Raw genomic sequence first — 26,651 nt, 5'->3', positions numbered from 1 at the left:
TAAGTGCCAGTGATTTCTTTTAAAAAATTCTATGTCCTTGAAATAAGCAGTCATAAAAGCAATTCACAAACTCATAGGCATTGAAAATGTATTGTCACAGTGTCAGATATATCACCTTCATGACCACTGTTTGAATTATATGTGTAACTTTTTTCATTCTGGGGAAACTCAATGTGTCTAGCTCAACCTAGAGATTTAACTCTCTGATCTCTAAATTTATATCATTTTGAGGAATAAGATGGGAGAAAATTCAGCCTGGTTGCAAAAGCAGGATGTTTGCTACAAGTTCAATACCAACATGAGCCACCCAATAAATGTCACGCCAGCGTAGATTGCAGAGTGACTCTGTAGAAATAACAAATGAATGATGAGAAAGAAAAATAACTTACATGAAATGTACAAAGATGATTTTGGAATTACAGACTCTCCTAATAGGCTGGAACATGAAGTCAGGTTCAAATGAAACCTAGCATTCTTTTCTTCATTGGGTATTTCACTATTTGTTAAAAATAATTCTGTATTTTTTCTATAGTTTGAAGGATTAATAATTCACTGTTCTCCATTAGTATAAAACAGATTAAAAACACTTTAAGGTTTAAAAATTTCTTGTCAAGCCTCTTTAGAAAAAAATTTCAGTGCTATCATACTTAATTGTAGCAGGAAAAGTTTTCTGTAACTATATCTCTATTTTTCCTAAATAAAATGCAAATGACTAGCATTTAATATAAAATCAATAGTAACACTAACTCCAGGATATTTTATGGATACCTTCAGCATCTTCATTTCCTCACTGTTCATTTGCGAATCTCAACACTAGATTTCATTTCCGATATAAATTTAAGTGACAATAAAATGCACTATAAACATATTTTAAAGAAAAGACAAATATTACCTTTTCTGTTTCAGTTTAGAATAACTCAAAAGGAAAACAATGGAGCCTTGGATCCTGGCTTCCTCTCCTTTCTCCCACTTGATCTATGAAGTTTTCAGTCATTTTTTTTCTTTTTTCCTCTTTTTTTCCTTTTTTCCCTTTCTTTTTTCTTTTTCTTTTTGTTTGTTTTTGTTTTCAGATAAAACACTTTGGTAAATAAAAAAATTCTAATAAAAGAAGAAAAGTAGACTTAAAAATAGGAAAACAAAATAGACTTTAAAGGACCGACGATATAAAGGAATACATCAAATATTTTCCAGTCTGTTGATTTTAATCATTTGTAGCTTTCCCCTCAACTATCATTCAATTAACTTTCAGAATATGACATATTTTCCTATTTAAGAATCTTTGCTGGGCAGTGGTGGCTCACGCCTTTAATCTCAGCACTTAAGAGGCAGAGGTAAGAGGCAGGCAGATTTCTGAGTTTGAGGCCAGCATAGTCTACAAAGTGAGTTCCAGGACAGCCAGGGCTATACAGAGAAACCCTGTCTCAAAAAACCAAAAACAACAACAACAACAACAACAACAACAACAAAAAACCAAAAAGAATATCTTTAAAATTAATCAGTTGTGTGTGTGTATGTGAAATAATACAAAATTTTGCTGCCTATGCCATACACACACACACACACACACATATATATATATATATGTATATATATATATATATACATATATATACATATATATACATATATATATGTATATGTGTGTGCATTAGTATTAGTTATTATCAACAGGCTAGTCATCTCGGATGATGCACTATGTGTGTAAAATAAATCTCATTACAAAAGAAAAGTACATGAGATTCATATATTACAATTTCCTAATCATCCTCAAGTCCACATTACTAAATTTATTTTTATTTAGTGTTTATAGGAATTTGCATGTTTATTGGACTTTGTGTACTATAATATACATATAGAGATTGGAAAACAATTTTCAGAAAAAAATTTGTCAACCAAGTGGGTCTTAGGTATTAAATTTAAGTCATTTGGATTAATGACAGGTGCCTTTAACTCTGTGAACATCTAACTCACCCCCAGTCAATATTTAATGTAAGTATAAAGAAAATTAATATATTTAATTGATATTCTCTTTTACAATAAGTACTTAAGTATAAACTTCAAAATCAGAAAATAACTAATATTTTGAAATTTTCATTGAAGATGATTCAATTCTCTGATTCCATTGCCCCTTTAAACATATTACTTTGAGAATATATGTTTACAAGAGTGCCTTTGATATGGTACAAAAATCAGATACAAGATTTACAATCCATTTTCTTACATCTGTATGAATTTAACAATCAATTAGAAAAGTGGCCATGAAATTGAAAAAGAGCAAGGAGGGTTATTTGGATATATGCAGGGGAAAGTGTGAATGAGGAACTGATGTAATCATATATAATCTCAAAAGTAAAGAAGTAATGATGAAAAATTGAAATTCATACCGAAACCATATATGTTGTCTTGATTGAAGTTCCTAAATATATTTCTTAATATATATTATTATTTATAAAATCATTAAGCTGTTCTAAGTTGGAATAAAATTACTGACCTTTGTAAATTCATAAGGAGATAATAATTCATATTTTGATATAATATACAAATATTATATTAACTCAACAGAAACATTTATAGTTAATTTTCTGAAAATTTTTATGTGAAAGAATCTGAGAATGATGTACAAATAAAAATTAAATACTAAAAGCATATTCCAAATAGCCACGGGCTGCCATTGATTTAATATAAATATACATTTGTTTATGTATGGCACATGAGATTTTTAAATTTAATGCATTTTTCACTTAATTATGAAAGAAGTAGATCAGAGTTTTAATGAGAAATAGCTTTGTTCTTATTTACTTTATTGTTGTATTATTTATCTAGTTTTCTTTTCCATTTTTGAACTAAATTTTGCCCTAGCACATAAGATAAGGGGCTTCCTTATGACATTTTCATCCACATGTGGGACAATTCACCTATAATTTAAAATTTATAAGTCTAGATTACCTTAGAAAAAGAAAGAATTTCAATAAACAGAGAGACAGTTGAAGAGATGGCTCAGCAATTAAGTGCATTATGCATCTGTGCTCTTACAGCACTCTGGTGTCAATTCCTAGCACCCACCATCCTGCTCACATTTGTTTGTAACTACATACCCAGTATATTCAATGCCCTCTTCTGGCTTCTGCAGACACTGCACTCATATAACACATAAAAATTACTTCCATAAGTACATAAACCTACATGTTAAAATAAAATAGTAATTAGTAAGCTGCTAACTTTATGAAGGAGGAGGCAGAGGGAGACAAACTTGAAGAATCAATAAATACCTTTCAAATACACACATCAGTTATGTACATCCTCCACAATGCTTCAACATGTAATAAGCCAGTATTGAAGGAAGAGATCTCATAACCCAATTATAACTCAAGTACCTGTCAATGATGTCACCAGATGGAAGAAAAGCCTTGAAAATAGAAATAGTTGGCAGATTCAGTTCAAATGCAGTACACAAGAACACTGCAAAAATATAGATACAACTATCCACACTAAAATCCAAGGAAAGTCATGTTTACAGGAATCAAAGCATCACTTAGAACTATCAAGTATATGATAATATATTAATTTAATAAATCAATAAATTAAATAAATTAATTTCTCGTTTTATGACAAAGTATCCGATAAGAACCACTTAAGGAAGGAAACCCTTCTTTTCATTCACATTTTGAGGATTTAGAGCTAGTTTATCAGGGATTGATTACTGTGTCCACCATCGAGAAGAAGAAAACTAAAATCTTTTCTGGATGCCAGTCTGTAAAATACTACTGCCTATATTCAGGACAATGTATCCTTTGTCACATTAACCTCTCTGGAAACACTCTTAAAGTCATGCCCATAGGTGACAAACACTTTCAACAAATTGGCTGAATACAAGATTAACAACACACACAAAAAATTGTAACCTTCCTATATACAAATAACAAGTGGACTGAGAAAAAAATCAGAGGAACAAACCCTTCAAAATAGTCTCTTATAATATAAAATTTATTGGGCTTGTGTGTTAAAAGCTTCAGGACTTTGAGGAAAAATTATTGAAGAAGATATCAGAAGGTGGAATGTCCTTCCATGTTCATGTATGGTTATAATTAACAGAAAAATTGACCATCCTACCAAAAGCAATTAATCAATTCAGCATAATCCCCAAAAAAATTCCTCAGGGAATTCTTTATTTTCCTTGAAATGAAAATTCTCAAGTGATGTAGACAAATAAAAACACCCAGGATAGCTAAAGAAATTCTGAACAATAAACAAACAAACAAATAAACCAAAAAAAAAAAAAACCTGGAAAAACAAAATAAAAACCTGATACAAGCATCACCATTACTGATTTCAAGTTGTAATAAATAGCTGAAGTAATAAATACCACAAGGTATTGGCATTAAAAAGACACATTGGTCAATGGAATTGAACTGAAGATACAACATATTCAGATATTTATTTACCGCAAGATCCAGCTATAACACTTTTGGACACATACTCAAAGGATTTTTCCATCCTACAACATGGACACTTGCTCAACTCTGTTTATTGTGACTTTATGCATAACAGACAGAGACTGAGTACACCCTACTTATCTCACAACCAGTTGTTGGATAAAGAAACTATGATACATTTACAAAATGGAGTATTACTCAGTGGTTAAAAATGATGTCTTTTACAACGGAGCTAAAACCATTCAGTAGAAAAAAAGATAGCATTTTCACTAAATGGTGCTGGTTTGAATGGCAGTCAGAATGTAGAAGAATGCAAATCGATCCATCCACTCATTGAGTGGGCTTCAAGTTGGAAAACTTATTGGTTGGCCACTGCAGTAAGTTCTATGCAACCTTTACCCCAGGGCATCTTGGAAGTAAGACAAATTGTAGGCTTTAGGTTTTGTGGCAGGGTTATAGCTCAGTAACTTTACTGGAAGCCTTGTCTAATTATAGAAGATGTCTGGTTCAAGCTTTGCATGCTGCATTGCAAAGAATCTTTGCTAGAGTCACCCTAGTCGATTTCTAAGTTTCTATTGTGCTTGGTTTCTACCTTTCCCCCAAATTGTGCCCCTCATTCCATTCTTGTCTCCTAGTACTCGCTCATTCCATCCCTCTCCCAAGACCTGTTCGTGTCTGTTTCTATCCTCACCTGGTCTCATTCCATCTACAAAATCTATTCTACTTTCCCTTCCCACAGAGATTAATGCATTACCTACCTAGGCCCTACCTATTATTACTCAGCCTCTTTGTGCTTGTATATCCATAGCATTAGCCTCAATTTTACAGCTAATGTCCACTTATAAGTAAGTGTATAGCATGTTTGTTTTTCTGAATCTGAGTTTCCTTACTCAGAATGTTTGTTTGTTTCAGGTATTTTGTTTGTTTTGTTTTTTTTAGATACACATTTGCCTGCAAATTTCATTATGCCATTGTTTTCTCCATTGTGTAATTGTGCCACATTTTCTTTATGCAGTCTCTGTTGGAGGAACAACTAGGTATGTTCAGTTTCTATGTTCAAAGTAACTTTATTCAGAAATTTACTGCATCTTACCGCATCTCCTTTATATTTTATATTTATCTTTTAGAAGAATAGTCTTTCCTAATGAGAGACAGAAAGGTACTGAATTCCAAAGTGATGGGAGGTAGAGAGGTACTGGGACAAGTGAGGAAGGGGAAAATATAATCAAGATATTATGAAAAATAACAGATTTTCAATAGGTGAAAATATGTAAACATAAAAAGGGAAATTTAAGAAACCATTCTCTCTATTTTTATACAATGTATGATTTAAATTCCTAATGAGAATCATTAGTAAAAGACATAAAAATAAAAACACTCAACTAAGAAAATGTAAAATTATCTCTAATTGATAGCATTATATGTATTTTATAAAATTGTAGTAAGCATATGGCATATACTTATAAGACCAGTTTTTGGGAGATTTAGCTAGAAAAATTACTGCAACCTGTACTTGACAGAGGGTTAGGGTTGCAGATCCTGTCAAGAACAGAATGAACTTAAATTCTGGTGGAGGTGTTTCTTACCATATTTCTTTTTCTCTGATGTGATATAAAAATTCTTCCCATGAAGTCACACGCACAAAAAAAATGAATCCACAGCAAACCAAAATCCTTGTTAGCATTACTAGAAAAAACAGAAATGACAAAGTAGTGAAAAATTAAATAAAAAGGAAAGGAAATATTGTCTGTGATGGTTTGTATATCCTTGGACCAGGGAGTGGCACCATTTGAAGGTGTGGCCTTGTTGGAATAGGTGTGACCTGGTTGGAATGGGTTTATCACTGTGGGTGTGGGTATAAGATTCTTACCCTAGTTGCCTGGAAGTCAGTCTTCCACTAGCAACCTTTGGATAAAGACATAGATAGAACTCTCAGCTCCTCCTGCGCCATGCCTGCCTGAATACTGCCATGCTCCCAAGATGATAATGGACTGAAACTCTGAACCTGTAAGCCAGCCCCAATTAAATGTTGTTTTTTATAAGACTTGCCTTGGTCATGCTTTCTGTTCACAGCAGTAAAACCTTAACAAAGACATTGTCTTTAACAGACATATTTACAAATTATACAGTATATAAGTTTTTATTTCCTAAATATATAGCACTTATTTTTTTGAAAATTCTAAAATCTTGATATATTTTTTATTAGATATTTTCTTGATTTACATTTCACATGCTATATCCAAAGCCCCCAATACCCTCCCCTGCCATACTCCCCAAACCACCCACACCTGCTTCCTGACCCTGGCATTCCCCTGTAGTGGGGCATATGATCTTCGAAATACCAGGGGTCTCTCCTCCCTTTGATGGATGACTAGGCCATCCTCTGCTACATATGCAACTAGAGAAACAGTTCTTGGGGTGGGTACTGGTTAGTTCATATTGTTGTTCCACCTATAGGGTTGCAGACCCCTTTAGCTACTTGAGTGCTTTCACTAGCTCCTTTATGGGAGGCCCTGTGTTCCATCCAATAGATGACTGTGAGCATCCACTTTTGTATTTGCCAGGCATTGGCAGAGACTCACAAGAGAGAGCTATGTCAGGGTCCTTTCAGCAAAATCTTTCTGGGATATGTAATAGTGTCTGGGTTTGGTAGTTGTATATGGGATGGATCCCCGGGTGGGACAGTCCCTGGATGGTCTTTCCTTCCATCTCAGTCCCAAACTTTGTCTCTGTAACTCCTTCCATGTTTATTTTGTTCCCCATTCTAAGGAGTTAAGGAAGGAGGAGCTTTGGTCTTCTTTCTTCTTGATTTTCATGTGTTTTGCAAATTGTATCTTGAATATTCTAAGTTTCTGGGCTAATATCCACTTATCAGTGAGTGCATACCATGTGTTTTCTTTTGTGAATAGGTTACCTCACTCAGGATGATATCTTTCAGATGCATCCATTTGCCTAAGAATTTCATGAATCTGTTGTTTTTATTTGCTGAGTAGTACTCCATTGTGTAAATGTACCACATTTTCTGTATCAATTCCTCTGTTGAGGGACAAGTGGGTTCTTTCCAGCTTCTGGCTATTATAAATAAGGCTGCTATGGACATAGTGGAGAATTTATCCTTATTACAAGTTGGAACATTTTATGGGTATATGCCTAGGAGAGGAATTGCTGGATCTTCTGGTAGTACTATGTCCAATTTTCTGAGGAACCACCAGACTGATTTCCAGAGTTGTACCAGCTTGCAATCCTACCAAGAGTGGGGAGTATCTTTCTTTCTCTACATCCTCACCAGCATCTTCTGTCACCTGAATTTTTGATCTTAGCCATTCTGACTGGTGTGAGGGTTGAATTGCATTTCCCTGATGATTAAAGATGTTGAAATTTTTTTTCAGGTGCTTCTCAGCCATTTGGTATTCCTCAGTTGACAATTTTTGTTTAGCTCTGTACCCCATGTTTTATGGGGTTATTTGATATTCTGGAGGCCATCTTCTTGAGTTCGTTATATATATTAGATATTAGTCCCCTATCTGATTTAGGATTTGTAAACATCCTTTCCCAATCTGTAGGTGGCCTTTTTGTCTTATTGACTGTTTCTTTTGCCTTACAGAAGCTTAGCAATTTTATGAGGTCCCATTTGTCAATTCTCGATCTTATAGCACAAGCCATTGCTGTTCTATTCAGGGATTTTTCCACTGTGCCCATATCTTTGAGGCTTTTCCCAATTTTCTCCTCTATATATTTCAGTGTCTCTGGTTTTATGTGAAGTTCCTTGATCCACTTAGACTTGACCTTAGTACAGGGAAATAAGAATGGTTCAATTTGCATTTTTCTACATGATAACTGCCAGTTTTGCAAGCACCATTTGTTGAAAATTCTGTCTTTTTTTTTTTTTTTTCCACCACTGGATGGTTTTAGCTCCCTTGTCAAAGTTCAAGTGAACATAGATGTGTGGGTTGATTTCTGGGTCTTCAATTCTATTCCACTGATCTACCTGTCTTTCGCTGTACCAGTACCATGCAGTTTTTACCACAATTGCTCTGTAGTACAGCTTTGGGTTAGGCATAGTGATTCCACCAGAGGCTATTTTTCATTGAGAATACATAATTTTTTCTATCTTAGATTTTTGTTATTCCAGATGAATTTGCAAATTTCCCTTTATAATTCATTGAAGAGTTGAGTTGGAATTTTGATGGGGATTGCACTGAATCTGTAGATACTTTCGGCAAGATAGCCATTTTCACTATACTGATCCTGCCAGTCCATGAGCATGGGAGAACTTTCCATCTTCTGAGATCTTCTTTGATTTCTTTCTTCAGAGACTTGAAGTTCTTATCATACAGATCTTTCATTTCCTTAGAGTAACACCAAGGTTTGTATATATATATATATATATATATATATATATATATATATATATATATATATATATATATATATATATTATTTGTGACTATTGAGAAGGGTGTTGTTTCCCTAATTTCTTTCTCAGCCTGTTTATCCTTTGTGTAGAAAAAGGATAAACTTGTTTGTGTAAATTTTATATCCAGCTATTTCACTAAAGCTGTTTATCAGGTTTAGGAATTTTCTGGTGCAATTTTTAGGATCACTTATATATGTTATCATAACATTCGCAAATAGTGATATTTTGACTTCTTCCCTTCCAAATTGTGTCTTTTGACCTTCTTTTGTTGTCTAATTTTTCTCACTAGGGCTTGGAATACTATATTGAATAGGTAGTCTAGTCCCTGATTGTAGTGGAATTGATTCCAGCTTCTCTCCATTTACTTTGATATTTGCTACTGGTTTGCTGTATACTGCTTTTATTATGTTTCGGTATGGGCCTTGAATTCCTGATCTTTCCAAGACATTTATGATGAATGAGTGTTCGATTTTGTGAAATGTTTCTCAGCATCTAATGAGATGATCATGTGGTTTTTGTCTTTAAATTTTTTTATTTGGTGGATTACATTAATGATTTTTGTATACTACAGCATCCCTGCATCCCTGGAATGAAACCTACTTGATCATGATGGATGATTGTTTTGATATGTTCTTGGATTCATTTATTGAGAATTGTATTGAGTATTTTTGCATCGATATTCATAAGGGAATTTGGTCTAAAGTTCTCTATCTTTGTTGGGTCTTTATATGCTTTAGGTATCAAAGTAATTGTGGCTTCATAGAATGAATTGGGTAGAGTACCTTCTGTTTCTTTTTTTTTTTATATCTTTTTATTATGTATTTTCCTCAATTACATTTCCAATGCTATCCCAAAAGTCCCTCATACCCTCCCCCCCCACTCCCCTACCCACCGATTCCCACTTTTTGGCCCTGGCGTTCCCCTGTACTGGGGCATATAAAGTGTGTGTGTCCAATGGGCCTCTTTCCAGTGATGGCCGACTAGGCCATCTTTTGATACATATGCAGCTAGAGTCAAGTGCTCCGGGGTACTGGTTAGTTCATAATATTGTTGCACCTACAGGGTTGCAGATGTCTTTAGCTCCTTGGATACTTTCTCTAGCTCCTCCATTGGGGGCCCTGTGATCCATCCAATAGCTGACTGTGAGCATCCACTTATGTGTTTGCTAGGCCCTGGCCTAGTCTCACAAGAGACAGCTATATCAGGGTCCTTTCAGCAAACGCTTGCTAGTGTATGCAATGGTGTTAGCGTTTGGATGCTGATTATGGGATGGATCCCTGGATATGGCAGTCTCTAGATGGTTCATCCTTTCGTCTCAGCTCCAAACTTTGTCTCTGTAACTCCTTCCATGGGTGATTGTTTTCAATTCTAAGAAGGGGCAAATTGTTTTGTGGAATAGTTTGAGGAGAACTAGAATTAGGTCTTCCTTGAAGGTCTGATAGAACTCTGCACTAAATCCATCTGGTCCTGGGCTTTTTTTTTTTTTTTTTTTTTGGTTGGGAGACTATTAATGACTGCTTCTGTTTCTTTAAGGGTTATGGGTCTGTTTAGATCATTAATCTGATCCTGATTTAACTTTGGTACCTTGTATCTGTCTAGAAATTTGTCCATTTCATCCAGGTTTTCCTGTTTTGTTGAGTATAGCCTTTTGTAATAGGATCCGATGGAGTTTTGGATTTCCTCAGGTTCTGTTCTTATGTTTCCTTTTTCATTTCTGATTTTGTTAATTAGGATATTGTCCCTGTGCACTCTAGTGAGTCTGGCTAGGTGTTTATCTGTCTTGTTGATTTTCTCAAAGAACCAGCTCCTGGTTTGGTTGATTCTTTGAATAGTTCTTTTTCTTTCCACTTTGTTGATTTCAGCCCTGAGTTTGATTATTTCCTGCAGTTTACTTCTCTTGGGTGATTTTGATTTCTTTTTTTCTAGAGCTTTTAGGTGTGCTGTCAGGCTGCTAGTGTATGTTCTCTCTAGTTTCTTTTTGGAGGCAGTCAGGGCTATGAGTTTTCTTCTTATGACTGCTTTCATTGTGTTCCATAGGTTTGGGTATGTTGTGTCTTCATTTTAATTAAACTCTAAAACGTCTTTAATTTCTTTCTTTATTTCTTGCTTGACTAAGGTATCATTGAGCAGAGTGTTCTTCAGCTTCTACCTGAATGTTGGCTTTCTATTATTTATGTTGTTATTGAAGATCAGCCTTAGTCCATGGTGATTTGATAGGATGCATGGGATCATTTCAATATATTTGTATCTGTTGAGGTTTGTTTTGTGACCAATTACATGGTTGATTTTGGAGAAGGTGCCATGAGGTGCTGAGAAGAAGATATATTCTTTTGTTTTAGGATAAAATGTTTTGTAGATATTTGTTAAATCCATGTGTTTCTTAACTTCTGTTAGTTTCAATGTGTCTGTGTTTAGTTTCTTTTTCCAGGATCTGTCCATTGATGAGAGTGGGGTGTTTAAGCCTCCCACTATTATTGTGTGAGGTACAATATGTGCTTTGAGCATTACTATAGTTTCTTTAATGAAAGTGGTTGCCCTTGCATTTGGAGAATAGATACTCAGAATTGAGAGTGTATCTTGGAAGATTTTACTCTGATGAGTATGAAGTGCCCCTCCTTGTCTTTTTTTGATAACTTTGGGTTGGAAGTCAATTTTATTTGATATTAGAATGGCTACTCCAGCTTGTTTTTCTGGACTATTTGTTTAGAAAATTGTTTTCCAGCTTTTCACTCTGAGGTAGTATCTGTCATTATCACAGAGGTGGGTTTCTTGTAAATAGCAAAAAGCTGTGTCCTGTTTATGTGTCCATTCTGTTAGTCTATGTCTTTTCATTTGGGAATTGAGTCCATTGATATTGAGATATTTAAGGAGAAGTAATTGTTGCTTCCTGTTATTTTTGTTGTTAAAGTTGGGATTCTGTTCTTGTGGCTTTCTTCTTTTAGGTTTGTTGAAGGATTACTTTCTTGCTTTTAATAGGGCATAGATTCTGTACTTGTGTTGGTGTTTCCCATTATTATCCTCTGAAGGGCTAGATTCGTGGAAAGATATTGTGTGAATTTGGTCTTGTCATGGAATAATTTGTTTTCTCCATCTATGGTAATTGAGAGTTTTGGGGGGGTATTGTAATCTGGACTGGCATTTGTGTTCTCTTAGGGTCTGTATAACATCTGTCCAAGATCTTCTGGCCTTCATAGTCTCTGGGGAGAAGTCTGGTGTAATTCTGATAGGTCTGCCTGAAAGACCCCCGCAGGGAGACCCTCACTCAAGCCTCGGGACAGCCGCGGACCCAAGAAGACACCGAGACCAAACTCAAAATGTTGAAGGCAAGATTTAATAAAGCAACAGCAAGAAAGCACATAGACCAGAGCTCTGGGGTCGAAACTCATGCACCTAGTATGGTGTAGAGGAGAATCGACGACGAGCCAAATTTTTCACAGGCTTATATAGGAAAAACTCAAGGGGGGGAGAGCGGGGCAGGGAAAGTACAAGTTTGCATAACTAAGGGGTTCTGCCAAGGGACAAGGGGTTCTGCCAAGGGTTTCTTCGTAACTAAGGGGTCATGTCCTATTATTTGCCAATGTACCCGGTTCATTCTGAGGTTGTTCCAGGAGGCCCTTATCTCAAAAATGTTCTTGGAACAGTCTTTAGTTGGGAGGGTTCGAACTCTAGGGTGAGGAGTTCAGGAATGCATTCTGGGGTAAAGAGTTCAGGAGTGTTCTGGGAACACTCTCTAGATGGGAGGGGTCGGGCTCTGGGGTGAGGAAGAGTTCAGTAATTTTTTATTCTTCATTCCCCACACCTTTTAGAAAATAGCTCTAATCTTAGAGCGAGTTTTCAACCTCCTGAAGGACCCGATATTGTTGCCTTAGTACCATAACCTGTACTGCATTTATCCTTTCTCTAATAAAAGCTACTAACTTATTAAGGATGCAGGGGCCAAAAGTAAGCAAAAGCATAAGTGTAATTAAAGGTCCTGCTATGGTGGAGAGGAGAGTGGTGAGCCAAGGGGACTTATTAAACCAGCTTTCGAACCATCCTTGTTGGCTTTCTCTTTCTCTTTTACGTATATCTAGGCGTTCTCTAAGTTTGGCCATAGAATCTTTGGTTACTCCTGAATGGTCAACATAAAAACAACATTCTTCTTTTAGGGCAGCACAGAGTCCTCCTTCTTTAAGGAATAATAAGTCTAATTCCCTTCTATTCTGTAGCACCACTTCAGACAGGGAAGTTAAAGATTCTTCTAATTTGGTTATAGACTGTTCTATAGTTCTAAGATCAACATCCATAGCTGCACGTAGCTCTTCATAGTATTGGGGGGTCTTAAATAAGGCAGTGGTTCCTGTACCTACTCCAGCAGCTACTCCCAATCCTAATAGAACTGCCAAAGTTAAGGTAATGGGTTCTCTTCTCCAGCGGACCCGATGCTCAAATTTGTCTAAAAAGGAGCTATCATCATGATACAGGAGTCTAGGAATAAGCTGAACCAAAATGCAAAAATCTTTGGAACTATTAAAAACAGACATAGACACACAAGGAGTGAGACCGGTATTGCAAGCCCACACTGTGTCTGGGGGGGCACTAGATACTGACCACTTTTGCTAGACTGGATGTTCTGGGTCTGATTACAGAGGTGCCCTTTATCCTGAGGTACCTGGCCCAAACAAAGCCCTCTTCCTGAAACTGCTGCTAGAGTCAACTTTCTGTTTTCTCCCCAAAGGCATTGAGAATGATCTGAAGTAATATTGTAAGTCCTGATCTGAGCTATTCCTTCATAATAAGGGGGGCTAGAGGCATAGCATAACCAGCATGATTGAGTCATATTAGGGTTAGTCCTATTTAAAGCTAAAAAAGCTCCCTGGACTAGACTGACCAGACTGTTCTCTGTACCTAGGGGCGGTGGGGAAGCCAAGGTAGACTTTATGAGGGGAGTATTAGTCCCTAGGGAGGGTACCACTGTGTTGGGCTGTGGAGTTGGTGGAGCTGGTACGGCCGGGACCTTTGGGGGAGCCGGTACGACTGGGGGGCCCTGTTCTATAAGGACCTTGTTGGGCCCTAGGAGTGTCACCGCCGGGTCTCTCACTGTCAGTCTGATCGTGAAAATGAACCTAGGATCTCTTAGTGGAATGTATACTCGCCAACCCCACCTATTTCCTTTAAGCCAACTTAGACGGTGTTGTTTCCCTTTCTCGGTGAACTTTATAAGTAGGGGGTTGCAGTATTTACCTTTGCATGGTCCTGGGGGGCTGTTTTTAAAAGCGCACCCATTCTCTGGATATTTATAGGGGTTTCTTTCTCCTTGGTTTGACTTATCATAGCCACTACCTCGTTTTACCGTGATTAGGTCCCAGTCAGAGGAGGGCTTCCAGTAAGCCTCCCCTGTCGTTTCACATGTCCATTTACCACAAAAGTAATCTGATGCCCCCCCACATTCTTGTTGAAGCCTTTTGCTCCGACCCTGACCAGGGCAAACATAAAATTGTGCAGCTCTAAGATTAGCTCGGTAGAACTGCCCCGAACATCCATACGAGTTCCCTATCCCGCCCAGGACACACTGCTGTTCAGAGGGTGGGTTGCTAAGATCAGTATGATCTGGGAGGTCCCAATTGGGGGATCCTGCCACTAACTTACAGATGTCAGGTGTGAGATCAGGCCACCAAGTCCAGAGGGGATGGACTGCAGTGGTTGCCCATACAATGTTTCCCTCCTCATTAAGCACTTCCCAGGACTGTTGAATTGGAGCATGAGGGTTGTGGTTCCCTAGGCTCAGGGTGGCGCCTGCGGCGCAAACGAAGCTTAAGAGGATTGTCAGTGGCTGCCACTGTCCAATTGTCTTCGTGGTTTTCTTCATCTTGACTGGCAGCCCTCTTGACGTGGGAGGCGTGAATCCAGGAGGCAATCCCGTCAACTTTTACCGCAGTAGGGGTTGTCAGTAACACCAAATAGGGTCCCTTCCACCGTGGCTCGAGGCTGCCGGTTCGATGCTGTCTGACCAAGACTTTGTCTCCAACTCGGAACCCGTGGGGTACTGCGGTGGTCCCTGGGGTATAGGCTGCCTTCAGTTGGTCCCAAATCTGGGTCCTAATCACTTCTAGGGCCTTAGGGATTCCAAATCTTGGCAGGATTTCTTCAAGGATCTTCTTGGCCACAATCTGGGCAGTCTCAGTTTTAATGGGAAACGCCTCAACCCATCCTGAAAAAGTGTCTACAAATACTAACAGATACTTGTTACCATACATTCCAGGTTTAACTTCAGTAAAATCTACCTCCCAATACACTCCAGGACGGTCTCCCCGTTGTCTCTTTCCAGGTTCTTTGTAGGCTCTAGTCGCATTAGTGAATGCACATGGTTTGCAGGAGTCTATAATCTTTTGAGCCACTGACTTCAGGTTGGGGACTTGGTATCGGGAATTTTTAATTAGTCTCATCATTTTTTCAACTCCCAGGTGAGTGAATTGGTGTAGTCCTTTCACAAATTTTATTCCTTCTTCGGGAATCAATTCTATTTTCCCTTCAAAAAAGTATGGGAGGGGATCACTGGTCCACAATAGCTCTTTTATGTTATACCTCTCATCCTCAGGGCTTTTGGGCGGATCACCTTTTTCAGTTAAGATCATGGCCCCTTGAGCAACTTGTTTTGCCACTGAGTCTGCCATTCGGTTGCCCTTGGCCACCAAGTCTTCTCCTCTTTGGTGGCCGGGGCAGTGGATGATGGCTACCTTCTTAGGTGCATGTATGGCTTCCAACAGGGCCAGAATTTCTTCTTTGTTTTTAATGTCTTTACCAGCCGAAGTCAATAGCCCTTGCTGCCTGTAGATGGCCCCATGGATGTGTGCGGTAGCAAAAGCATAGCGGCTGTCAGTATAGATGTTAATGATCTTACCTTTAGCCTCTCGGAGGGCTTGTATAAGCGCTATAAGTTCAGCCTTTTGTGCCGATGTTCCTTCAGGCAAAGCGCTTGCCCAAATTACCTTTTTCCCGTCCACCACCGCAGCTCCAGCCTTTCGCTTCCCCTCTATCAGAAAACTGCTGCCGTCCGTATACCAACTGGGAGCTCCAGGCCAGGGTTGGTCAGTCAGGTCCCTTCTGGTCCCAGTTTCTTCAGCGAGGATGTCCATACATTGATGTACTGGAACGGAATCATTTGTTAGAGGGAGAAGGGTAGCTGGGTTGAGGATGGCAGGGGGCGCAAAGGTTACACGCTCATTTAGCAGCAGGCTCTGATAGTGTGTCATTCGGGCATTTGTCATCCATCTGTCAGGTGGCTGCCGCACGATACTTTCCAAAGCATGAGGGGCTACAACAGTCACCTGTTGTCCCATTGTCAATTTGTCAGCATCTTTGATCAGCAGGGCTACTGCCGCAATAGCTTTCAGACATGTGGGCCATCCACTAGCAACGGGATCTAATTTTTTTGACAAATAGGCTACAGGTCTCTTCCAGGGTCCCAGTGCTTGTGTCAACACTCCCCTGGCTACACCCGCTCTCTCGTCCACATATAGGACGAAAGGCTTAGTCAAGTCTGGTAATGCTAGCGCGGGGGCAGTCATTAGAGACGACTTGATAGCCTCAAAAGCTCTTTGGTGCTCTTCTTTCCACTCAAAAGGAACCCCTTCCTTAGTCAAAGGATATAGAGGTGCCGCTAGGGTTGCAAAGCCTGGAATCCAGAGTCTACAAAAGCCAGCAGTCCCCAGAAACTCACGTACCTGCCGTGGGGTGGTTGGCGATGGGATCATCATAACAGTCTTCTTCCGGGCTTCTGTGAGCCATCTTTTACCCCCTCAGAGGGTATACCCCAGGTAGGTTACCTCAGTTTGACAAATTTGTGCCTTTTTAGCCGAAACTCGATACCCCAAGTCACTCAGTTCTGTGAGGAGCCTCTCAGTTCCCTGGTGACCCAGCTCCTTCGAGGCTGCCACGACCAAGAGATCATCCACATACTGTAGTAGGGTAAGCTGAGGGTTTCGAGCGCCAAAAGGCGCGAGATCCCGATGGAGGGCCTCGTCATACAGGGTGGGGGAATTTTTGAACCCCTGTGGTAGCCTAGTCCAGGTTAGTTGACCAGTCTGTCCGCCCTCTGGGTCCCTCCATTCAAAGGCAAACAGGAGCTGACTCTTAGGGTGCAAACGCAGGCAAAAGAAGGCATCTTTTAAGTCCAGGACTGTATACCATGTTCTCTCAGGTGGGAGAGAGCTTAATAAATTGTACGGGTTCGGGACTGTGGGGTGAATGTCCAGGACCCTTCTGTTAACCTCCCGGAGGTCTTGCACCGGGCGATAGTCATTGGTCCCTGGTTTTCGAACCGGCAGAAGTGGTGTATTCCAGGGGGACTGACAGGCCAATAAAACTCCTTGGTCTAGCAACCTCTGGATATGAGGCCGGATGCCCTCCCTAGCTTCCTTGCTCATGGGGTATTGTCTTACCGAGATGGGGGTGGCATCAGCTTTAAGTTCTACCACAACTGGAGGCACTTGTTTAGCCAACCCCATTCCTGCTTGTTCTGCCCAGACATTGGGGAACGCAGTTAGCCAGCCTGAAGAGACTGCATTTTTGGGTTGCTCTTTATGCAACCGGTACTCTTCCTCTGTGTTGAGGACAAGGCAGGCAACGGGGGCTTTTCCCCAGCTTACTTGTGGGCCTTCTGAAGTAAATTGGACTTGAGCCTTTAGTTTGGTTAGCAGATCGCGCCCCAAGAGGGGAGCAGGACACTCAGGTATCACCAGGAAGGAGTGGGTCACTATGTTCTTGTTTATCTATAGGGCTCGTCCAGGGGTAAAATTTACTACCAGTGGCTCCAATCACCATGGTCTTTTTAGAGCCTAGCTTGCCTAGGGGGATAGTGAGTACTGAATGCTCTGCTCCGGTGTCTATCAGGAAGTTGACGGGGTTCCCCTCCACAGACAAAGTTACCCTAGGCTCAGGGAGGGGGTCTGAGCCCCGACTTCCCTAATCATCTTCTAGGGTCAGGACCTTGGATCGTTCCCGGTTTTTAGGGCAATCTCTAGCCCAGTGTCCTTTCTCTTTGCAATAGGCGCATTGGTCTTTTTCCAGTGGTATCTTTCTGCCACCTGGTGGTTTCACTGCCCTGTTGCCCAGGAGCCCTGTTTTACCTTTTCCTGACTGTCTATCATTTACAACTTCGGCCAAAATTTTACTCAAATTTCTTTCCTGACGGCGATCCCGTCTATTTTCCCTTTCCTCCATTTCTTTCTTTTCTCTTTCCTGCCTCTCTTCTTCTGTTTCCCTCTTATGATAGACTTTCTCTGCTTCTTTTACTAAATCTTGGAGCGTATGATCTTGGAGCCCCTCCAGCCTTTGCAGCTTTTTCTTAATGTCGGGAGCGGACTGACCAATGAAGGCCATGGCTACGGCGGCTCTCTGCCCCTCTGACGAAGGGTCAAAAGGGGTGTACCTCCTATATGCCTCCATGAGACGCTCAAGGAAGACTGAGGGTGGTTCAGTCTGCCCCTGCAAGACCTCTCTTACCTTAGCCAAATTGGTGGGCCGTCTAGCGGCTCCTCTGAGACCTGCCATGAGAGTCCAGCGATAGACAAGGAGGCGTCCCCTACCTTCCGCGGTGTTGTAGTCCCAGTTGGGGCGGTTCAAGGGGAAAGCCTCGTCCACGAGGTTAGGGAGAGCAGTGGGTGTGCCGTCCTCTCCCAGAACATTTTTTCTCGCCTCCATCAGGATTCTTTCTCTTTCTTCTGTGGTAAAAAGAACCTGCAAAAGCTGCTGACAATCATCCCAAGTGGGTTGATGGGAGAACATAAGTGACTCAAGGAGCCCAGTAAGCCCAGAGGGGTTTTCTGAGAAGGGAGGGTGGTTAGTTTTCCAATTATATAAATCAGAAGAGGAAAAAGGCCAGTATTGTAAAGGAATGAGATCATTAGGTCCTGGCGCTGGTCCTCCCACATGTGCTCTAAGTGGCAAGGCAACTGTTGAATCCGGCCCCCCTTCCTCCCCGGGGCTTCGGCCTCGGCAGCTCCGAGTCCCCCCTGCCGGTCCCTGAGCCCCTCTCGCTATTGGTTCCTGTGGTGGGGCGGCTGCAGGTGGCTGCTGGGGCAGGGGGTAAGGGGGAGGTTGGGAGCCCATCCAGAGGAGGTCGTCAATCTCTGGATAGATCTTGGGGGGTGCTGACGGGCCAGACTTTCCGGCTGCATCAGACTGGGCAACCGCGACCGTCAGTTTCGAAGAATTTGGGGTCCAAGGCTTGACCCACGGAGGGGGGAATTGGACGAGATTCTGCCAGGTCACAATGTAGGGGATCTGATCAGGGTGACCTCCTTCCTCCTGAAAAACAATTCGCCTGACGGCGGCGATTAGTGACAAATCAAAAGCACCTTCTGGTGGCCAGCCCACTCCAAACGTCGGCCACTCGGAGGCGCAAAAGGTCTGCCACGGACCCTTTCTGACCTTCACCGACTGGTTGTGGGCTCTGACCTGCACCTCCTTCCGATGCTCCAGAGTTAAAGAAAGGGGAGTGGACACAGATTGTCCCATTTCCAGAATAATGGTAGACACAACAAGAGCGAACACGAGACTAAGACAAAAAAGAAACCAAAAGCAGCGTCGACTTCGCGTCGACCACAAGCAACTCAAAGAATCAGATGGCTTTTCCAAGGCTGGCCGATTGAGACCCTCTGCACGAGGTGGGACTCGAACCCACGATCCCGTAACAAAACACGAGGTGGGACTCGAACCCACGATCTCGCAACAAGGCACGAGGTGGGACTCGAACCCACGATCTCGCAACCACAGATGGTCTCTTGGCCTTCAAAGGGGTCCACCAGGCGTCCCTGGTCCTCCCCTGTTCCTCCTGGGACGTCTCCCAGGGCGAACGGACTGTGGACACCTGGACACGTCTATCCTTATCCACCCCGCGTTCCCTCTCGGAGCGCGGTCTCACTGAGCGTCCGCAAAACCGAAACTGCGATCGCACCAAACTTAGAAACAGAACACAGACACCAGACCAAGACAGGTCAAAGAATCTTACCTTAAAGTGGGTCTAGGGTCTCTGGGTGGTCGCGCTGATCCCGGACGAGCCCCCAAATGAAAGACCCCCGCAGGGAGACCCTCACTCAAGCCTCGGGACAGCCGCGGACCCAAGAAGACACCGAGACCAAACTCAAAATGTTGAAGGCAAGATTTAATAAAGCAACAGCAAGAAAGCACATAGACCAGAGCTCTGGGGTCGAAACTCATGCACCTAGTATGGTGTAGAGGAGAATCGACGACGAGCCAAATTTTTCACAGGCTTATATAGGAAAAACTCAAGGGGGGGAGAGCGGGGCAGGGAAAGTACAAGTTTGCATAACTAAGGGGTTCTGCCAAGGGACAAGGTGTTCTGCCAAGGGTTTCTACGTAACTAAGGGGTCATGTCCTATTATTTGGCAATGTACCCGGTTCATTCTGAGGTTGTTCCAGGAGGCCCTTATCTCAAAAATGTTCTTGGAACAGTCTTTAGTTGGGAGGGTTCGAACTCTAGGGTGAGGAGTTCAGGAATGCATTCTGGGGTGAAGAGTTCAGGAGTGTTCTGGGAACACTCTCTAGATGGGAGGGGTCGGGCTCTGGGGTGAGGAAGAGTTCAGTAATTTTTTATTCTTCATGCCTTTATATGTAACTTGACCCTTTTCCCTTTACTGCTTTTAATATTCTGTCCTTATTTAGTGCATTTGTTGTTCTGATTATCATGTGTCAAATGGAATTTCTTTTCTGGTCCAGTCTATTTGGAGTTCTGTAGGCTTCTTATATATATGTTCATGGGCATCTCTTTGTTTAGGTTAGGGAAATTTTCTTCTATAATTTTTTGAAGATACTTACTGGCACTTTAAGTTGAAAATCTTCATTCTCATCTATACCTCTTATACTTTGGTTTGGTCTTCTCATTTTTTCCTGGAATTCCTGGATGTTTTGGGTAAGGATCTTTTTGCATTTTGCATTTTCTTTGATTCTTTTACCAATGTTCTCTAAGGAATCTTCTGCACCTGAGATTCTCTCTTCCATCTCTTGTATTCTGTTGCTGATGCTAACATCTATGGTTCCTGATTTCTTTCCTAGGATTTCTATCTCCAGATTTGTCTCCCTTGGGCTTTCTACATTGTTTCTACTTCCACTTTTAGATCTTGTTTGGTTTTGTTCAATTCTATCACCTGTTTCATTGTGTTTTCCTCTAATTCTTTAAGGGATTTTTGTATTTCCTCTTTAAGGTCATCTACCTGTTTAGCAGTGATTTCCTATAATTCCTTGAGGAATTTTTGTGCTTCCTCTTTAAGCGCTTCTACCTATTTTGCAGTTTTCTTCTGTATTTCTTTAAGTGAGTTATTAATGCCCTTCTTAAAATCCTCTACCAGCATCATGAGATATGATTTTTGATCTGACTCTTTCTTTTTCTTGGTGTGTTTGGGTATCCAGGACTCGCTGTGGTGGGCATAATGGGTTCTGATGATACCCATTGGTCTTGGTTTTTGTTAGAGTCTTTCGTTTGCCTTTCACTATCTGGTAATCTCTGGTTTTAGATGTTCTAGCTGTCTCTGGCTGGAGCTTGTTCCTCCTGTGATTCTTTAGCCTCTGTCAACACTCATGGGAGACCAACTCTCTCCTGCATCCCAGTGGTCAAAACACTCTCTGCAGGCAAGCTCTCCTCTTGCAAGGAAGGTGCACAGAAGTCTGGAGCTCAGATCCACCTCCTGATTCCTGGGATCAGAGCCCTCCCTAGAGGCCAACTCTCCTCTGGCAGGGAAGGTATCCAGGGGCCTGGGTCTCAGCTCTGTCTCCTGGCTGAGGATGAAGGCCTGAAGGGACCCTGACCAAGAAGCTCTGTTGCCTCTGCCACCAAGTTGCTCTGATGAGTAGACTGGTGTCAGTGATTCCAAGATTCTGTGTGTGCTAGGGCCTGCCTTTGTCCTTTGACCCTGTTGCTGCTAGCACAAGACCCTCTGGATATTTTGGAACTTATGCTTTATTCCACTCAACAGTGATCTCAAGATCCCTGGTGTACTTGCAGTGTGGAGAGTCCTTGGGGACCTTGGAGCCCTCTGGTGATATCGCACCCAAGATCACATTCAGTTTTTGTAATAGTAAATTAACAAATACTGCTAATAAAATGTCCCTACAGTCTTTAATGAAATTACTCATAACAATATAATAATGGATCACATAAAGGTATATACGTACAGAAAATTATTTATCATCCTGAAAGGTGTACATAAACCAACAATAGCACAATGCCTCAAACCAATGAAAGGAAATGTTATTAAAAAGCTAAATGAGTTATGATTAGGATATGGACAGCGGAAACCTACACTTGACATTACTATAAATTCATTACAAGCATTGGCGTACATCTCCACTGTGATGGGTTGACAGTAATGAGATTCTATGATTAGCTAGATATTGTTTTTCTAATTTTCTAGATTTATTTATTGATTGATTTAATTATGTATACTGTGCTCTGTCTGCCTGTATGCCCGCAGGCCAGAAAAGGAGACCAGATTTCATTATGGATGGTTTTTGAGCCACCATGTGGTTATGGAAAATTGAACTCAAGACATATGGAAGAGCAGTCAGTACTCTTGACCTCTGAGCCATGTCTCTAGTCCTAGATATAGTTTTTTTAATGTTTCTATTCATAATTAAAAGTTTTAAGATGCATTTGAGCAGAGATTAACATCCACTATTCATATAATAATGAGCTGCCCATATCAGAGAATGTCCAGAGTATGAGGATACATAATATTGTTATTATGAGTTTGGATTATCCTTAAGTACTTGTATTTCTGACAGTTTGTTTAACATTAATATTTAGCAAATGTTAAATATTTTATTCTGTGTTTAGTCTTAAATGTTCAAAGGGATAGAAATAAGATTTTTTTCCTAAAATAACACAATACTTAAAATAATTAAGCCTGTGCTAGAGAGGTGGCTCAACATTTAAGAGCATGAACTTTTCTTACAAAATATCACACTTTTTTTTATTAATCATTTTATTCATTCACATTTCAAAAAATATCCCCCTTCTGGGTTACACCTCCACATATCTTCCCAACCCATCCCTCCTCTCACCCTTCCCCTTTTCTGCTATAAGGGTGCTCCTCTATCCACTCACCCACTCCCACCTCAACCCTCTAGCATCCCCCTATGCTGGAACTTCAAGCCTCCACAGAACAAAGGGCCTCCCCTCAATTGATGACAGATATGGCCACTATCTGCTACATATCTAGCTAGAGCCATGGATCCATCCATGTATATTCTTTGGTTGGTGGTTTAGTTCATGGGAGCTCTGGGTGGTCTAGTTAGTTGATTGTTCTTCCTACGGGATTGCAATCCCCTTCAACTCCTTCAGTTCTTGCCATAGCTCTTCTATTGAGGTTCCCAGGCACAGTCTGTTGGTTGGTTGGTTGTGAGTATCTGCATCTGTATTGGTCAGGTGCTGGTAGAACGTCTCAGGGAACTGTCATACCAGGCTCCTGTCAGTAAGAGCTTCTTGACATTAACAATAGTGTGGGTTTTGGTGTCTGCAGATGGGATAGATCCCTATGGGGAGCAGTTTCTGGATTGCCTTTCCTTTAGCCTTTGTTCCATCTCTTGTCCCTGTCTTTCTTTTGGAAATGAACATTTCTGAGTAAAAAAATTTGAGATTCATAGGTGATTCCATCCCTCAACTGGGGGCCATGCCTATACTGGACGTGGTCTTTAAAGCTTGTACCTCCCCTTTGTTGGGTATTTCAGCTAATGTTATTCCCATTGGGTCCTGGGACACTCTCCCTTCCCTAAAGTCTGGAGACTTCTAGTGGTTACCCCCAGTGCCCCCATTCCCCACTGTTATAGGTTTGTATTCAATTTTCTGGCCCTCTGTACTTCTTTCATGGGTGAGCATTTTTACTATGGATTAACATAGTAAAAATAGCCATCTTACCAAAAACAATATACAAATTAAATGCAATCCCCATCAAAATTCCAACTCAATTCTTCACAGAGATAGGAAGAGTAATTCTCAAATTCATCTGGAATAACAAAAAATGCCAGATAGCAAAAACCATTCACAACAATTAAAGAACTTCTGGAGGAATCACCATCTATGACTTGAAGCTGTACTACAGAGTAATGGTAATAAAGACTATATGGTATTGGTATAGAGACAGGTAGATAAATGGAATATAATTGAAGTTCCAGAAATTAACCCACACACTTATGGTCACTACTTGATCTTTGACAAAGAAGCCAAAAACATCCAGTAGAAAAAGGACAGTATTTTCAACAAAATGTGCTGGTTCAACTGTCAGTGAACATGTAGAAGAATGCAAATTGATCCATTCTTATCTCCTTGTACAATGTTCAAGTCCAAGTAGATCAAGGACTTCCACATAAAACCAGATAGGCTGAACCTAATAGAATAGAAAGTTAGAAAGAACCTCGAACACATTGGCAGAGAGGAAAATTTCTTGAACATGTGTGGCAGTCTGTGGATTGCCGTTCGATCAGTCTCTACTCCATACTTATTTCCATATTTCCACTCTTGAGTATTTTGTTCTCCCTTCTAAGAAGAACCAAAACATACACATTTGGTCTTCCTTCTTGAGCTTCATGTGGTCTGTGAATTGAACTTTATATATATTAAGAACAGAATGCACAGAATAATATTAGTCTTTTTTTTCTTTTTTCTTTATTTCTCCTCTGTATGCCAACCTAACTTTACCACCATCATCTTTGCCTCTTTCCTTCATGATTAATCTTGAAAATTTACTTAGAAAATAGAATGTTATTTAGATAATTTTTGAGGATACTTTCCTGCTTTGAAAATTTTTAAATTTTGAATTTGAATGAATATATTTCACATCCAGAATGATTTTTAACAACATCAAAATATATGCCCATACCTGTACATATATGTTGAAATACCATCCTAGATTTCACCATACCAAAGTACATTTATGATGACAGTAAACATCACACATTCACAATCATCTTACATTCTGATAAAATATGTGGCAGGGATAGAAAATCATTACTGAATTATTTAAAATAGCATTCACCAATACTAAACACTGCAGATCTCCTAATGAATATCTTATCATGATGCTGACATTAGGTGATGTGGATTCCCTGAATAAAGTACAACTGCTAGAGTAGAAACAAATTATAATGAAAGTTTTTTAAATGCTTATTCCAAAATCGAAACCAATGAAATAACCAAGGAAAGAAAAAGGAACTTCCAAAGCAAGCAGTGCACTAAGCCTGCAATAATGCTCAAAAGTAGGCTGGCATTTACTTCTTTGCCAATTTCCTCCCACTTTTTCCACTTTAGTTCCTACAGAAATAACAACATTCATTTGTATGGTATACATTGATAAGTACATATGTATGGCTGAAAAACAGTTGTTACCTATAATTCCACTGACTGACTTCAGCAATAGCAACAGAGAAAAGTCAACTCAGCAGCCTTTTCTGCCTCAGCATATATTATGTATGCTGCACGACATAATCTGTGTCATTTCAAGTGTGTTTCAGATCAGATGACTTAGCATCTCTATTTGATTATCAGATGGAAGAGTCTTAAATAGTCAAAAAGTTCTTTGCCTCCAATCTGTGGCTGTATAAAGTTTTTTCTTCCAACAAATCCAGCCAATTATACAGAACAGTTATTATGATGGCAATAATTAGGAATGTAAGCAATGTACACTCTAGAATGATTCACAGCACGTTAGCTTCCTTCCTGATAATGTGGGAAGAAGTCTTAAGAAGTACTAAACCAGTTGAAAAACTGACAGGTTTTGGAGAGTGAGGAAAGGATTAACTTTTAGTTTAACATTCCAAGAATAAGATTCTCATGAAAAACTATTCCTCAGTTACAAAGAGGAAATCATTGTCAATCCAGAAGGGAATAAAACTACTCTTAAGGTGTGGAAATACAAATAGCTTCAAATTGATGTGCTCTTCTACTAATACTATAAACTTTGTCATTATTCATGAAATATTTGTTTTAATGTAGGCAGCATAAATAACTTACATACTCAGAATAATATCAAATTAGTCAACGTGTAAGAAAAATGTGTACCTGGTAAAATTTGATCTTAAAGAATTAAATAAAGCATGGATGAGTTCATATGTACATACAGCCATTGTGATAATTGTATAATTAAGCTTCAGCATAACATGGAAATATAGATAGCCAGCCATATATCCAGCCAGATGGACGATTGATATACCAAGTGCTGCTATTGTTTACCCAAGTTCCGAAGCAAAATGTTAAAAGGAAATTTGGGCAAACTGACTGAATTTGAATGAGCCTGATATAACTGAGTTTAATGCCATGTAGTACTTTGATTATAAACTATTTAAAATACTATAAATAAATGAAAATTCAATCTTAAAATTAAACAACCTTAAGTTTGATTATCAATGTGCATGGTATGATATTTACCATTCCCAAGTCTTAATCTATTGATATAGTTCTTTCAGGACTGGTTAATATACAATATAAAGGTTATAAAATGCACCTCAAATTTGGAGCACTGCATAGATACTGAGCATGGCATATAATTTTAGTGTTATTACTATAGAGGTTTATTTTATTTTATTTTCTAATATGGTCAAATCAATTAATTATGTCTTGATACACACACTAATGTCAGTATCTATGTCGACAAGCATTGTGTTGTTTTATGCCTGACTTGAATAGTTTAAAATATCCTCAAGTATGGTTAATTAAGCATGCTGATAGTTTAAGTTCTGTTATAAACATACATTTTTCTGTTCAACAAGATTACTTGGCATGCTTCATACTCTGGATGTTGATAAAACGAAAT

At 39.9% G+C, this 26,651-nt stretch overlaps 1 long non-coding RNA gene across 1 annotated transcript in view; it reads right to left on the bottom strand.

Annotated features, from left to right (window-relative positions):
• Positions 1-1,056: 1,056 nt before the first annotated feature.
• Positions 1,057-26,651, bottom strand: part of C230029F24Rik (RIKEN cDNA C230029F24 gene) — a 95,816-nt gene continuing 70,221 nt past the window's right edge. Inside the window, exons 3-5 of the long non-coding RNA NR_151585.1 lie at positions 6,020-6,119; positions 3,270-3,406; positions 1,057-1,098 (exon numbers count right to left, since the gene is read on the bottom strand). This is a non-coding gene — a long non-coding RNA (RIKEN cDNA C230029F24 gene). The remainder of the gene's footprint in view (positions 1,099-3,269; positions 3,407-6,019; positions 6,120-26,651) is intronic.

The sequence above is a fragment of the Mus musculus genome, chromosome 1 (genome assembly GCF_000001635.26).
Source record: "Mus musculus strain C57BL/6J chromosome 1, GRCm38.p6 C57BL/6J".
NCBI lineage: Eukaryota > Metazoa > Chordata > Mammalia > Rodentia > Muridae > Mus > Mus musculus.
The sequence above is the reverse complement of the archived record's forward strand: the minus strand, read 5'-3'. Positions and strand labels throughout refer to the sequence as shown.